A 16504-nucleotide genomic window follows, 5' to 3' on the forward strand; every position below is an offset into this window, starting at 1 on the left:
CTGGATTCCTTCCCAGTACGTTGGCTGAGAACTTCCTACAAATCCAGTCCTACTAACAGTGCTCAGAGCACTCTGGGAATTCCCGGAAACTGTTCAGCAGAATGATTGACGTGTCAGCATATTTTCAGATGTTAGTTTTGTAGAAACTGCCAGTCACTGTAGAGCTCTGAGTAGGGTGAATAATGAGGAACTAAACTGAAAGATGTTTCAGTAATCCGAAAGGAGCGTCTACTGGGAGAACCATCCCACTTGTCTTTATGTGGAGTTGGGAATCTGCCTGTAAGGACCATTCCAAGAGGTTTGGAGAAGCACCGTAAACAGAATCATTAAGTAATAGTGTAATCTCTTAAAAAAACACACACTCATTGCATGAGTACTCTGTTCACTTCTTCATTCTTTGTCTTCTAATAAATAAAGAGTAGCAAGTACTTCCTGAATACCAGCTTTAGGTCCAAGAATTCATTCAGCCCCGGAGAAGTGGACCGAAGCTCTCTAAACCTCCATCCAGATGTTAAACCATTCTCCTGTGTACACACAGCTACAGATGCATCTCTGTGGAGCTGAGAGTGGACAAGGATCAACCTGTAGTCTTCTTTCTTCTTTTGGAGTTGAACAAGAGCCAGATGAAGGTGAGAGGGAAGACAGTTCACTGTTCAACAAAATTAGCCATCTGCACGGCTTGACGGCATCTAATTCAGATTTAGATATTTCTACTGTTTGGTCTGGTGAAACTTGGAGTTTACAGTAAGGCTTGAATTTACTTTACATTGTTACAACAAATGCCTAAAGCTGGGAAACTTATGTAAAAGAGAGGTATAATATTTTACAGATTTTGGAGACTACAAATCCAAATAGTAGGGAGCAGGCCCTGGCAAGGGATTCCTGGTAGATAGGGTGTAGGGATGTAATGTTCAAATCTAGCCCATGATCAGGCCTCCTTCTGCAGATAATGGTGGACACTCAGCTGAGATTTCGTGTGAAAATAGCAGTCTTAACAGCACCATCTGGGAAATGAGTTTATACCAAAGGACTGCCACATCCTGTTCCCTGTGCACGTTCCTGCTTTCTGCCTTGGAGTCAGAGAACCTCGTTGTAGCCTCCTGATATAGATCTCTCCCTATGCAAAGCCATGAGAAGTGGTTCCTTCTTCCTCTTCTGCTGTGTGGACTGTGACTCTCTTCAAAGATCTGCTGTGCTCTCCATGCTGGGCCAGAACTCTTTCCAGAGAGCCACCATGATATTACTCCTCTATCTACCAGTCCCTAGCATTAATACTTCTTCTAATAAACTCCTTCATCTCTAGTAATCTGGCTCAGGGTTCTCTTGTACCAACTACCTCATCCAGAAGCCATTTGGTTACAGAGGAGTGAGAAACACAGGGGAGAGAGCTGCCTAACTTATTTGTAGCAGTACTTTATTGAGAATTAACCAGAGCCTCACAACAATAACATTAGATCCTTTCTAAAGGCATCTCCCCTGATGACCTCCCAGTATGCCCCATCATCCCAATGGCCTTACTGTTTCTCAATATCCCCAAAGCTTCAACCATATGAAAAAGTCTTCATGTGGGACACCCTTAAACCATACTCAAACAGCAAAGGTGCTTTTAGATGTCAGGTGAGAGGGATACTCAGTAGGTTCCAGTTGCACAGCCACAATCATTTGCATAGTCCATTCCTCCTTAATCACATGTGGCACATAGCCCATATATGGGAGGGATCTGGTCCAGCAACCTCACTAAAGACTCTGGAAATTCCAATGTCAGGCAAGACAATGGCCTAGGGCTTACGTGGACTCTCAGATTCTGCCTTGTGAGGCAGCTCTTGGGGTGCTGAATGAGATCAAGAGAAACCAGAGGCTTTAAGTGCACAACTGCCCAGAATCTACAAATCTCCTATCTTCTGTCTTCGTACGAGGTTCATGTAAAGCTTTGTACAGCAGGAAAGTAGGAAGCAATCTGGGTGCTCACCAGGAGGATGCTGCTTAAGTTAGTCATTGTTAGATCATAGTCCGGGTGAGCACACTGCTATAACATCATGTTGATGGAGAACATTTTAGGTTCCAGCATAGGCATGGAAAAAGGCTACAGGACAACAAAATATTTTATTTGATATAAGTAGTATTTTATTTCAATCATATTTAAACAAATAGTGTAAATAAACAATGTGTAAAACATTGATTTATTTATATGTGGGGTATCAAATTCCCCCATACTCTGAATTTTTATATAAGCAAGACAAAAACTTATTCTATTCTTTCCCTCCCCATTGCCTTTCTACTACTCCTAAGCTATACTTTAAATCAGAGAAAAAGTCATAGTTACAGAACAAATCCAAACACACCAAAGTTGACATTGTTCAGTGCCTTCCTAGTCTTCCCTGGTCCTGACACTTTAGAACTCATCCATCTAGCAAGTATTTATTGAGCACATGTTGTATTTGAGGCACAGCTCTGGCCATCAACACCATCCCAGCCCTCACGCCTATCTTCTCCACACTTTGCTGAACAGCATCTCTCTTCCCTTGGAGGTCCATTCTCCCACCCTCCATGTGGCAGAGGGGGACAGAAAGAAGAACTTGAATTAAAGCTGTTGAGCCACCACTGTCATATCAGGTGCTCCAACATCCATGTGAGGATTTGGTATCAGAGGAAGCAATCAAGGAAAATGTCAGCTAGCTAATCTTCTGCCACTAAAAATAAAAATAAAAGTACCAGAGGGCATCAGTTGACAGAATGAAAAAGGTTGTATGGGCTCGTAGTTTTAATCCCTTGAGGCAGTAAACCAGGCAGACCTATTCCTTTCAGGCCACTGTTGGAGGAGGCAGATGGTGATGACAAGGAGGGGACCTAGGTCTTACTCTCCTTTCAAAGGCAGATCCTCCCGTGACCTCCTGATCATCAACCGGGTACCAACTCTTAATGTTCTACTGCCTCCCCGATGTGCTACACTAGAATGACGCCTTCAACCCTTGAGCTGTCTCGGAAACATTTAAAATCCCAACTACATAAAAAAAATGATAATTTCATTAGCGTTATTGTGGTTTAAATGAGAAGCACTCTCCAGAAACTCATGTATTTGAGCCCTTTGTCATCAGTTATGACACTCTTTGGAGAGGTTATGCAGCCTTTCTGGAGAACGAGCATCACTGGGAGTGGGCTTGAAGAATACTTCCACTTCCAATCCACTCTCGCGTCCTTTGTTGTTGCAAACGGGCTCTTTCAGCTGCCTGTTCCTGATGTCACTCCTCCTCACCATAAAGGATTCTCATCCCAGTGGAACTGTAAGTCAAAAACTCTTCCGTAATTGGCTCTTAGTCATGGTGTCTTATCAGCAACAGAAGTGTAACTAACTAATACAGTCATGTAGAAATTAAAGGGCAGAGCATGGTCAAAGGAAGGCACCCCCCATGACAATCTCTTACCACTTTAAAGAAGCATAAAAGTTCTTTATTCCATACCCAGACTGGTATTCCCTCCAGTTCAATAAAACATCCCGACATAGGAACTTACCAGAATTTCTCAACCCGCTGGCTTTAAGGATTATTGGTATTTGGTGCTAAAACAACTTTTCCTTCCTATAGAGATACAGCAGTGATAGGAGACTTCCATGCTTCCTTTAATTCTCCATCTTTCTTTATACCTCGCCAGCCACTCATATTCTGTGATGTGTCAGAGATCATCATCACACAGGGCTCCCTGAGCTGGAGTGGAGGGACATGGGTCCCTAGTACTGTATTTAGACATAGCTGGACAATCGATGGTCATCCTGTTTCTCACTGGGCTTCTTTGCTCTCTTCTTCATTCTCTCAAGCTCTTCCTCAAATCATTGTACTTGCTCATTTGAGGGAAAAATTATTTTGACTGGTCTGTTGACATGTCACTCTTCTCATGGCAGCCTACAGGTTGACCTTATATAATGAATAGTGATGTGGAATCAGGAAATCTGAGCAATCTCCCATGGGGAGGGCTCAGGGAACAGAACTCTATGGCTCATTGTATAGAGAGAAGATTGATGATCCCTATTTGAAAAACCAAACTATGGAAGCCATGGTGGCTTTGCCTTTATGTTCATGGAGAAAACTGGTGTTTCAGTTAAGGTGGATTTGTATTAAGAGCTCTGATGAGGTTGGGGAGAGTGAGAGGGGAAAATAAATAGAACTACCTAGATATCTGAAAGTGACAATAGTGTTTTGGTTCAAATTCATCTCTTTCCCACTAAAGGCAAGACATTTGTAGCCGGATTCTTGTTTGATGACGTTACCCCTCCCCTGCTCTCCTCTCCCATCTCCCATCTAGCCCTTCCTAGTCTCCTCCATGTATTTTCCTGTCATCAAGCAGCACTGGCAGTTGTGTAGTTTATTTATTGTCATATTTATTGTTCGTTTGTCTTTTCTCCAAGATGCTGTAGGTCTGTGGTTGCTTTGTTCCCTGCAGTGACACACCTGCATGTACAAAGTACTCAGGAATGTCTTTTAGTGAGGAGCTGGTTTTCAGAGGAAACATAAATAATGTTGTCTGCAAACGTCCAACCTCCAGTGAGAAATGACGTGTCTTGTGGCAAAGAGACAAGTTGGAACCAAAACACTATTGTCACCTTCAGATATCTAGATAGCTCTGTTTATTTCCTCCTCAGTCTCTCCCACCTCACTGGGGCTCTTAATACAAATCCACTGTAACTTTAAGACCAGTTTTCTCCATGAACATAAAGGCAAAAAACCATGGCTTCCAAAGTTTGGCTTTTCAAATAGGGATCAGTCTTCTCTCAATACAATAGGCCATAGAGTTTTGTTCCCTGACCCCACCCAATGGGATGATTGCTCAGATTTCCTGACGCTGCATCAGTCCTTTCTGTTACACAAGTCCAGTCAATTGCTCTCAGGATGACACAAGGGACTGAAGTCAGAGCCTGACCCAGTTACAATGTTTATTGCACTGTCCCAGAGAGAAACCAAAGCTGAAATCCGATAACGGAGGACGGGGAGATCTGGAGATAGAAACTGACCTGAATTCTGAATAACAAGCAGCAAGAAGGAAGGCAGAGAGCAAGCTGGCGTGCCTCCAACGCCTGCTCATTGTGTGAATTCCTAGAAGCTGTTTGACACTGGGAAACAGGCTCACCCAAATGATTGAACCACAGAGCTTGGAAGAGGCAGTAATACAAACCCAGCAGTTTGGCACTGAGGTCAGAGGCTAGCCTCAGTGGGTCAAGATGTCTGTGTTTTGCAGCAGCTGTTATTGGTCCTGGTGCCCTTTTGAACTCTACAAAGAGACTGAGAGTTGAATGGGTGTCTTCATCGTATAACATGCATCTCAACAGCAGCAGTAGCAATATTGGATCACCCAGCACTAGGCCCAGCCCTATAGTTAACCTCACGGAATGGCCAGCTTCTCTCTCAATGCCATGGTTTTAGAACAGTCTAGAGGCCTGACTTAGGTGTTTGCTCATGTCTCAGGGACAGGCAGCATAAGATGTCTTGAGGAGTTGCATTGTACTGAATTGGATTGTGTAATGGAAAGACAGGAAGGGATTTACTGAATTCTACCAGCTTGCTTCAGTCAGGGCAAACGTAGCAGGAAAAAAAAAACTATATAGAGTCAGACCTGGTGACTCATGCCCATAATCTCGGGTCTTTAGAGGAGGACTTCTGCAAGTCTGAGGCCAGCTTGGGCTACATAGTGAGTTCCATGCAAGCCTAGAACAAACTGAGAACCTGTCTGAAACGTGAAAACAAAAACAAACCAATAAAAAATCCATACAGCCTTCCTTGTAAGTACACAGAGTTACAATGACTGAGATCCATAACTAAGGCTCCTCTCTGTAGAAAACTGTACTTTAGCTCACTCTACAGGATGAAAGAAGAGAGCAGGACCTCTAATGACTGCAATACTCATATTTGTCTCAGGGACATAATGATATAGAGGGACCCACCCAATATACACATATAAATAACATGGAGTCATGAAGCTCACTGGTCTAAAGCACTGGGCAAAAATATCAAGATCTCTTAGTTAACATCCATGAGTGTTAATTATTCTCCAACCTCAATCAGTCCCTTGTTTATGATTCTTCTGCTCTGTCAGAAATCCACACTGAAGCTTTGTTGACATCTGAGTCAACAAGCGGAAGAACAAGTTAAGAATGCCCCATAAGTTATCTCTGACATTCTACTAGGGGCAGAGAGTTTAGATTCCAACGGGGTACTCACTTGGCACCAAGGAGCGACTGTGCATGATAAATAGTGGAGACAGAGTAGCAGCGCAGACTCAGAGGAAGAGTGGGGGACCTGAGCTGCAGTCTCCTGAGAAGATCTAGGCCAATACCATCTCTCTAGGCCTTTGTTCTATGCATCTAAAGTTCACCCACCCAGAGCTAACACACTTAAACCCCGTGAAGAATGAAAATGTCCCTTACACGATTAGATGGGTACTCACTGCAGAGAAGACTTATAGAGAGAATACATGTAATTGAAAACAATGTCCTTGAGGATGAAAAACACCAGCATAATAACTGACACTTATTAAAAGCATGTTGCAGTGGTGACTGTGGCTCAGTGGAAGAGTTCTTGCCTGGCATGCATGAAGGATCTAGGTTCAATTCCCAGGACTGCAATGAATTGATTCATTCATGTTTTAAAAATGTGCATGGCAGGCCCTAGCTATAAGCCTTCTCACATGTGGTCTTTTCTTTTAATTTTTATCAATCTAATGATGAAGGTAGCAATACAATCTCTCTTTTGTTTCTTTGATGTGTTGTGTGTGGCTTTTAAGGATGTGGGAAATTGAGGAGGTTTAGAAAGGGCCGAAGGTGGAAAATTGGAAGTGCATTGGGTATTAGGTGTTAGCAACTGAGTTCTTCATGATGGTGCCTTTTGAGAGATGGCTTGGCAGCCTCTGGAGCTGGTCTCATCAAACACTGCTGGGAAGAACTCAGGCTGAGTCTCTGTCTGTGTGAGATTCTCATGCAGCCGCAGCTTCATGGCCCTAACCCACAGAAGGAATTTCTTACAGCTAAGTCAATGCAGTGTCTTGCAGCTTGCTTTAAACTATACCTCACCACCTCCCACTTGAGACCTAGTGGACTGACAGAGCTCAGACATCACCCCACTGCTCAGTGACTCAGATAATTGCTGACCTTCAGTCAGGATAGCAGAACATAGCAGTGTCGAGACTTCAGGTGTTTGCTCACGTCTCAAGGGCTACATCTCAGAGATAAGATGCAAGATGTCTAAAGAGATTAGACACTGCTGAACTAAACTTCGTGGAAGTGGGAAAGAGCAGAAGCTCCCTAGATCTTCTCTGCAGAGGCTGTGGTTGTAGATAAAGCTTCATACTCTTTGTCTATAGCAGCTCCAGTTGTCCTTGGCAGATCCAGCTAAAGTTGGATCCATGGCTTTGCCAAGAAAAAGGATGTTATGATAATCCAGAACGAATAAGAGCTGGAGTTTATCAAAACTTTTAAAATCTAGACTTAAGTGCAAGGTGTAGTAGAAATCAGGGCTGTCAAAGAAAGAGTAAGGTTCACTGGAGAAGTGTGGGTGCAGGCTTCTGAAGGGAGAGGCACACATCATACTGTTTACAATAGCCATATGCACCATCTGAGTAATGTCTGATGTTATTGTCTTCAAAAGTTTCCCAAGATATTTAAATAAAAACACAGAGCTGTCTTTGGGGGGCACACTAGCAGGATTACAACTGATAAGGTAAAAATAAAATTGATATCACTGGAATGCAGGAACCATATCTTTCTGTGAAGAAAAAATTAAGCCTTGTTTTGGAGATTTCTAGAAAATATCTGGGAAAGGGGTGAAGCTCCACTCAAGGCTGTATCTACTCTGGCCTTAGCTTGGTTTGCTGTTACTTTAATATTCTTATATGAAACTCATTCTTTCTACAGAAAAAATACGGTCTTTATGTTTAGTGAAAATGTTTAGTGAGCTGAAATTCTGAACCATCATCTTGCTTCATCCATTGTCTCTACATTTTTCTCTTGTTTTTTTTGTTTATGTCTTTGCTTTTGTTTTTTTCTGCCCCAGATCCCAGCCCCAAAACCAAATGTTTTGGTGGAAGTGAGCCTTGAAGGATGTACTGAGCAGCATTAAAACAAAGACAGAACTCAGAGATGGGTTTGGGATACAGCTTTTCCAATAAGTCCTTTATTTACTGGGCTCTTGTTGAGTTTTGTGCTCAGCTCTGTGGAGACAAGGCTATGTATAGGAAGCTTTCCTTGGTGAGATCAATCCTCAGTACCCTACTCTCACTAATGTCTCCAGGAAGTCCTGTATGTTATGTCTCTTTGGAATCAGAACATCAAATTGAACTGAAATCACTTTTCTTCCTATCTGTTTCACATAAGCACCCAGGACCTTGAGTTCCACTTGAGTATACCGAGAATGGTCTCTTCAACCACCATGTCTCATTCCTAAAATTCAATAATAGCCTTTGTGTAAGCAATTATGGGGACTTCAAAGTTATCTGTGGCTTTGGGCACTACCAATCAAAGCATCGATTGGCTCTTCTCACCAAAAGGGCTGCTTCAGGACTGAGGCTAAGGAGATGGATGTTCTATATCTTCATCAGCTTAAGAAACAAGCAGGGGCACCTCAGGACTATTTTCAGAAGGCTTTCTGGTCACCCCAACAGAAGCAAACTTATGAGTCAGCTATGAAGTTTCTTACCTTTCCTGATAAACTAGGAAGCCTCCAATGTGCCACTGAGATTGACTCACCTATGGGTGGTGCCAAGAATGGGCCTGGAACAAGTTTATGAACAGCCCAGTGTCAGGCCAGCTAGAATTAATTGACTGCATTGTGTCAGTCAGTACGTAGATGTGGGTATTGGCTGACCGTCAAAATGGGCTACAGTCAGTAGAGCTGTTGGCCTCTCCATTGACCTTTCAGTAAACCCTCCTTTCCCTCTTCTGTTCTAAGTCTCTTGCCACATCCTACCTTGATGGCCTATAGCCTGCATCCATTAAACATCCATTAGTGTATTTTGCATGAGTTGTGGTGTGTCTCGCAAGCATGAAGTCCCAGCCAAGGGAATTCTCCTTCCTACATTCTGCACTGGGCAGGTGAGTTAGCAACAGTTTCTCAGAATTTCTGGACTTGCTAGGAACTTACATCATTGACAGGTCTGGACTGCAAGACTCAGTGTAGTTTCCAGGAATCTCTATGTTTGACATATTTGTTAAGGGATTCATAGGACCTAGCAAGTTGAGAAATAGGTTTAATCTCCACTATTTTACCTCATCACTTACATTTGTTATTCTCCTAGCAAACTCGCTACTGAGCTATTGGGCCAATGGATGACTTGGCTAGGAAGCATTAGACTTAACATAGTGGTAAGAAATTATAAACCTCAGGAAATGGAGAATAGACTCTGGATGCTGTATGCCTCATATTTCAACTAGATCTTATGAAAGATCATTTCGGTGAACTTGGAATCATGAGGATGGGTTTTCAGTGTTGATCTTGGAAAAGAGAGAGAAGATTGTTGTTCAAGGGTCTCCTGTCTTCTCTATTTGAAAACATGATTGAGAAAGCCAGAGCAGAGCTGTTTCATAATGACAAGGACTTGCACATGACAGGTATCTGACACAAGGTAAGAATGTGTCTCAATGAAACAAACCAAATAAATTAACACCAGATTCAGTGGTAAGGATGGAAACATCTTCTCTTGCTCTCTTTTAACATCTCCTATTCATGCAGTATATTGGAAGACAATAAATAGAATGATAAGACTTAGGCAGAAACTTTGGCTGGACACTCAAAGTGGGACATTTGGATTCTGGAAGTAGTCAACATCTGCAGGGCACATGTTACCTAGGAAGTGTTTCCTATATTTATAACTGCCTGTTATTTTGGGTCATTCAGTATGTAATGGTCCTATCTGCGGGTCATTGTCCATGGGACATCTATAAAAGAGTGGGGGGTCCAGTTGAAATAATTCACTCAGGGAACTACAGCCTGTCTCAAGAGTTGATGAGGGTTGTGTTGAGTATTGTTGGAGTTCTCCTCTTCTGCGTCAGTCTAGATTTTACCCCATGGGCCACAATTATCATTTACCTATTTTCATTTCTTTTAGGACTAATTCACACCCAAGTTCTGCAAAATACAAACCTTTGTTCACTTTTGTCTCTCAACTTATGCATGCTTGGTCTATTACTCCATGAGAGAACTATGAATGAACTCGGAATGGAGTCTGGCAGAGCGACTCATGCCCATAATCCTGTCATAAGGGAGGCTGAGGCTGTTAGTTTATGACCAGCCTGAATTACACAGTGAGCTCCAGGCAAGCTGCATGATAGTTGAGACCTTGTTCAAAACCACACAAGCTAACTTGTTAGTTTGCTAACAGCCCCTAAACACAAGTCATTTATAGAAGGTCAGATAATAGGAGTATGGTTGGGTTCTTCCTATATAAGAGTGGATACACTGCTCCCATTATCTGACATGTCCTTTATAGATCAGCTGGAAAGCTGTCTCTAGAAAATAAAGGTTTGACGTGTTCAATGAACTGAGTCATTTGAAGACCAGGGGTAATTCATGCCTGGGACTGTAAATGTGTTCAAAACTCATGGCTGAGGAAGCCATAGGCCCCAGGGGAGCATTTGGGTGTGTTGTTCTGTTGCCTTCTTCATAATCATGTTTATATACATACATTTGTGTGTTCTCAACCTTTGTCAGAGGAGCTTGTTGCAGTGGGTAGAGGTTAACACACAGATCTATTACTATGCAAAGAGCTGTAAATAAGTAGCACCAAGTGCTCAGTTGTAGGACATCTGTATCTCCGCTGCTGCCCAAAGATAGGGAACAGCATCAAGGAGCAGCAGAAATAATGTAAAAGCAAGAGGGTGGGAAAGAGTGACACGAAGTGCTCCCTACCAACGTAGCCTTGCTGTGGCGTACACAAACCGATGGCTGGGTTTACCTGAAGAGGATCAAGCCGGGTAAGAGCTCTAGCAAAGGAAAGAGAAAGATGGCTCCGTTGTTTAGATTTTTTTCTTTTGCAGAAGACCTAATTTCAGTTCCCAGCACCCAGACAGTGGCTTGTAAGTAGCTGTACTTTCAGGTCCAGGGGCTCTGACACACTCTTCTGACCTCTGAAGGCACCAGGTGTTTGAGTGGCGCGCATACAGTCAAAGCATTCTAAATAAAGCTAAAGAAGGGAATTCCAGCATGGAGGGAGGAGAGGCTTTTGGGACCCTACCCCTATCTGAAGTTTCTACTGTTAGTTGATGGCTGGTGGAAGAGAAAAAGTCGCTTTTTTTTTTTGTGGAAGTGACCACTGTTAAGTTGGTCAATCCCCAGCAGATAAGTAATTCCCATATACACATATGGGTATCACCACCTGGACTCAGTTGGTTCAAAAACAGTTCAATGAATAATAATTGTAAAGTAGGGTGTTGAGTTGAAGGCACGAAGGATTTCTTGAGGAGAGGGGAAGGAGGAGAAGCATGAGGGTAGATACAATTGACATGCGTGGGCTCTGTGTCTGAAAACGTCAAAGAATACATCAAAATATTATTAATAACCAGGATGGAGAATGAGGAGCTCTTTGGAAAACGCAAATGAGGGAAGTCAAACAAACGGCACAAAGCAAGCAAGCTGTTTTAAACGGAAGCAAGGGTGGCCTTGTTTGTTTTCTCACAGCTCACATGACAAGGGCCCACAGGCCACATACTGTCTTGTGCATGAGCTGTTATTCCTTTGCTTTCCCATTTGCTAACACACTTGTATCCAGAAGGAGCGGCGTTCAGCTCTCTCGCCTGCACATTCGCCTATCTAAGAGTTCTGCTTCTGTGTCTCTAAACTTTCAGCTCCTTCAAAGGAGCAATTTTCTAGCTTTTCCCAAATTCAGCTTCTCACAAGGTCAGACTGTGACAATTCTTGGTGAAGCATGACGGGCAGGATAGGCAGTTCACCTGCCTTTGTTCTGCAGAGCCTACCAAACAACTCCAAGTGCCATAGTGTGAAGTTCTAACTTCAGGTTCGCCTCAAGCTCCCTGCCATCTGACCCACCCAAGCCCTCCCAAGTGTGTCTGGGCAGCAAATAGAACATTGGTCTTCCCGGCCAGCCTGCTAAGTCGTGGCGAATTGATCTCAGGAGATGTTAAGATCAAACCCATGAAATGCATGCTACCCAAGTTCAACCAAAATTCCAACATTAACTAGTTCTGAGGCCTTTGCCAAGTTTTCTAAGCTTTCTGAAAAGATAAAGATAAGAACCGGGTTGGAGAATTATCTTAAAGGTAAAAGGAGATAAGCTAAGTAGACTGGTGTAGAAACAAATCAAGATTTGTTCTTGAATCTCCATCTTATGCTACAAACCCTCTTCCTGCATGTCCAACTTCTCCTAAGCTTTTACAGCAGTGTTCTCGTTAGCCACATTGACCTTGAAACACTCCCAAGCTCCTGCATCCTCACATTGACTCTACAGCGTGCATTGCATTTTATAATTCATTGAAGGTAATTATATTCTTATATCTCCAACTGGCAAGTAAACTTTGTATGGTATGTATGTATGTATGTATGTATGTATGTATGTATGTATGTATGTATATGCCAAAAGCCTGGTACAGTTGATTTTCCAGAGTCTACATAGTATTCAAAAAAGAGAAAACAAATGAAATGGATTAGTGAGTATGAAGTGAAATAATAAATATAGCAGGGGATAATGAGCACATGTTAACTTACGCATTGCTCTAAGAGGAAATTTACTGGGCTGGAGAGATGGCTCAGTGGTTAAGAGTGCTTGCTGCTCTTTCAGGGACCTGATTCAGTTTCTAGAAACCATGTTGGATAGTTCACAAATGCCTGCAACCTTAGCTCTACAAACTATGATGTCCCTTTCTAGCGAATTTCTGGTGAATTTACATACCTGTGGGTATAAAACACCACACACACACACACACACACACACACACACACACACACACATACAGAGAGAGACAGACAGACAGACACTAATAAAAACATTAAAAGAAAGAAAATTTATTGAAAACAGGACTAATATATATATATGTATACACACACACACATATATATCACACACACGCACACACACTTTCTCTGTCTCTGTCTTTCTCTGTCTCTCACATAAACACAGAAGTTTATTAAATATTAGCTTTTAGTAAGGGTGAAGATCCAGAGTACATGAAAATCTTATAAATCGGTAAGAAAAATATAAGCCATTGTGAATGAGGGCAAAGGGGAACCACGCACCTACCATCCATGGAATACAGGTGAGACACTCACGTGGAAACTGCCTTGTTATTTTTCTAAAGAGCCATTGAGATCATGTTATGATTTCCATTCTTTAGATAAGGAGGCTGAGGCTGAGGAACTGCATGCACGCCTGAGGCCGTATAACCTGAACATCCAGGAATTACAGCCAAGTCTAGTTCTGTTGGGTATTGCCTGTTTGCTGATTCCCTGACCCGATATGCCGTTCTCTACTGAAGCAAAAACATCCTCATCTCTTTTTGCAGAAGGTCCATGACTGTCTCATACCTGTGTTTTGGGATTAGCACCCGCTAGTCCCTGTCGTACCCCACCTGCTAAGACAACAAACTCCAGTAAAAGGAACATTCTGACCCCCAAGAAACCTTTGCAAGTAGAGGCATCATAGACCCCGGTTCGTATTCAGAGCTGGCGAATATTTTATTGAGGACCTGGCAGGAAGATTATATTTAAGTAAGTACAAGTTTGCATTTCTCAAAATAATTTGGCTGTTTGCAATGGGGTATATAATAATTTTCGATAGTTCACCGAAATCTGAAGTACAATATTTCCTTTGAGCCAGGTGTGGTGGTGCAGGACTGGAATCTCAGCACTCAGGAGGTTGAGACAGGAAGGTCACAAGTTCGAGGCCAGCCTGGACTGCACAGCAACAGTCTGTTCCCCCGTTTTAATGTTTCTATATTTATTTCTCGTATCCTGTCACCCTCTCCCAGGCCTTTGTGTTTAAGTTGCCTAGTCGTCAGCTTTTGGTGCTATTGGCTAGAGGCAGAATGCTTCGGAAGTGAGGTCCAGTTAGAGGGAATTAAGAACCCTTCAAGGAGATGTGAGACTCCGGCCATCTTCTCTCTCTTTGCCTATAGGCTGTCACGATGGGACCGAGCCTTTTCTACCACTTATTTCCTCCACAGTGAGGGAGTGCGGCTATTGGACCAAGGCAGACGACCAGATGACGGTGGACTGATACTTCTGCGTCATCTGGGTTCAGCTCTTGAAGATGCCAAGATGTTCAGATGCCAAGATAATCCTCTCCTTTACGTGCTATTTGTGTTAGGGATTTGTCTCAATGAAAGAACACTGACTAATATCCACATAGATGAACGTCTCAGAATGCAGAGAGATTCCGGCACTTATCACTGGAGGCTGGCTGCATCAGCCTCATAGATTTTCCCTTTAATGTACAGGGGTCTGGCTGCATCCACAGGAAGCAGTCTGAGAGACTCAACAGAGGTATTTCTCCCATTGTTTCATGTTGTATGGGAGAGGGGAAAGCCTGAGGAGGAAGGTTGGAACGTCAAGGATGGAGCCGAGATAAATAATTAGCAGCAGATGTGGCACACTAAACGATCGCCTGGACTTCTAAACTTTGGGGCACTACCTGGGAAGCAGAAGCATTAGCTCTGTTTATCATCCGCCACCGTGGAAAGTTCCTACTTCATCAGGAGCCAACCAGACTGAGAGACAGGGTTGTGAGTGCTGAAGCCATCTCCCAGAATGGCATTCTGCTTCTCCACCCAGCTCAGGATCCTCCCCCACAGATCTGTTGCCTTGAATTGCTTTTTGTGTTGTAAAAGCCAAATGAGAGGCTTTTAAATGATTTCTGTTGCCCGGGAGAGAGGAAAAGTATCCACAACAACAAAATCATCAAATTTTATTATGTGTTAGCTAGCGCTATATATTTCAAAGTTTTGTTTTAAAGGGCCTCGTTTAGGAAGATGGGACTGCTTCTGATTGGCCTGGAAGTTTCTATTGTCAAAACATATTACCAGGAAAGTACAATATGTTGGAAAATTACAGGGAACAGCTCTTCAGCCCTATTTGGACTTTATTTATAAAAAAACAAATTAATAGTAAATGAATAAAACTTTTAAACCATTATCCGAGTAATAATAGTAAACAAAATAACTAATAAAACAGACGCATCCAAACAGCTGTTTAAGAAGAGTCAATGATATTTCATCCACTGTCAAACTTGGCACTTGAGCAAAATAAGGACCAAAGTAAATATTTATTGAATCATGTGAGATTACTCAGAATTCCTCTTTTATAAATAGAATAAGCAAATAAACCATGATTTATAAAAACCCTGGCTAACTAAATCAGCTAATGGCTCTATTCAAAAAATTCTTATCATGTAAACTGTGAATTGACAATTATAATTGAAAATTACCCGTTTCTCTATGAATTTAATATCCATATAGTTAACCACCTGCCTGACTGTTACATAGAGTCATTTAAACGTGCAAATGGATGTTCAAATGTTTGAAGGCTTTTGAACCAAAAGCATTAATTGCCAGTCTGTGTTAATGGAAACACACAGAATGGATGCTTGCTTGTCTCTGTAATAACTATAAAAACTCCCTGGGCTTCTAACACTCTCTACTAAGCACACATGGAGGCTTTTATAAGAAAAACTCATGGAGAGGCAGAACTCCTCAACCCTAACCAAATAGGAAAGGAGAAGGTAGGAAGGCACTTAGGGGGAGGTATGGAGACACACGTTCTTATTATATTGGGTACTTACGAGGCTGAGGCAGGAGGATGATTGACCTCAAGGGTTGAAGGACAGCCTAGGCAATAAGTAAGTGCTTGTCTCAATAAAAAATTAGAGGCTGGGGAGATGGTTCAGCGGTCAAGCACTTGCTATACGCATGAGGACTTGAGTTCAGATTCCTACCATCTACAAAAAGAGCTAGGCACGGCCTGATGCATCTGTAACACCATTCTGGCAGTGTGAGAGGCAAGAGGAGCCCTGGGGCACACTGGGCCAGCAATCTAGCAAATCATGAGTGAACCATCATCATTCAGTGATGAAATGCTATTGCGACAAAGTAAAGTGGAGAGCTAAAGAAGACACCTTACATCAGCTGTTGGCCTCTATGTGCATACTTCTCTGCACACACATTCATATACACAGACCAGCACAGACACAGACACACAGACACAGACACAGACACAGACACACACACACACACACACACACACACACACACACACACACACACCACACATGCGCATGCACACACATAAACTCCAGCACCAAAAAAAAAAAATGACAAATGGTCCATCTCTTCTAACATGATTGTGCTCCAGAGGCTTGACGTCTCCTGAACAAGAGCCAATAGCTCTGAGACAGACATCAAGAAGTAGGCCAAGTTGGAAGGGAGTCAGTACTCACACAGTTCCTTCATGGTGACCCCTGGGCAAGTGATCTTGTGTTTTCTTTTAGTGGCCTCTGGATCTGGTAACTACTTAGGCCTGGAGGC

At 42.7% G+C, this 16504-nt stretch overlaps 1 long non-coding RNA gene across 1 annotated transcript; it reads left to right on the forward strand.

The window, feature by feature from the left end:
• The first annotated feature begins 443 nt into the window (after positions 1-443).
• LOC148007718 (uncharacterized) lies at positions 444-15114 on the forward strand. Its single transcript, XR_015647076.1, has 3 exons — positions 444-629; positions 13490-13694; positions 14102-15114. It is a non-coding gene; the product is annotated as an uncharacterized LOC148007718 (long non-coding RNA).
• Positions 15115-16504: the final 1390 nt, after the last annotated feature.

This window comes from Rattus norvegicus, chromosome 1 (assembly GCF_021556685.1).
Source record: "Rattus norvegicus strain SHRSP/BbbUtx chromosome 1, alternate assembly SHRSP_T2T, whole genome shotgun sequence".
Taxonomy (NCBI): domain Eukaryota; kingdom Metazoa; phylum Chordata; class Mammalia; order Rodentia; family Muridae; genus Rattus; species Rattus norvegicus.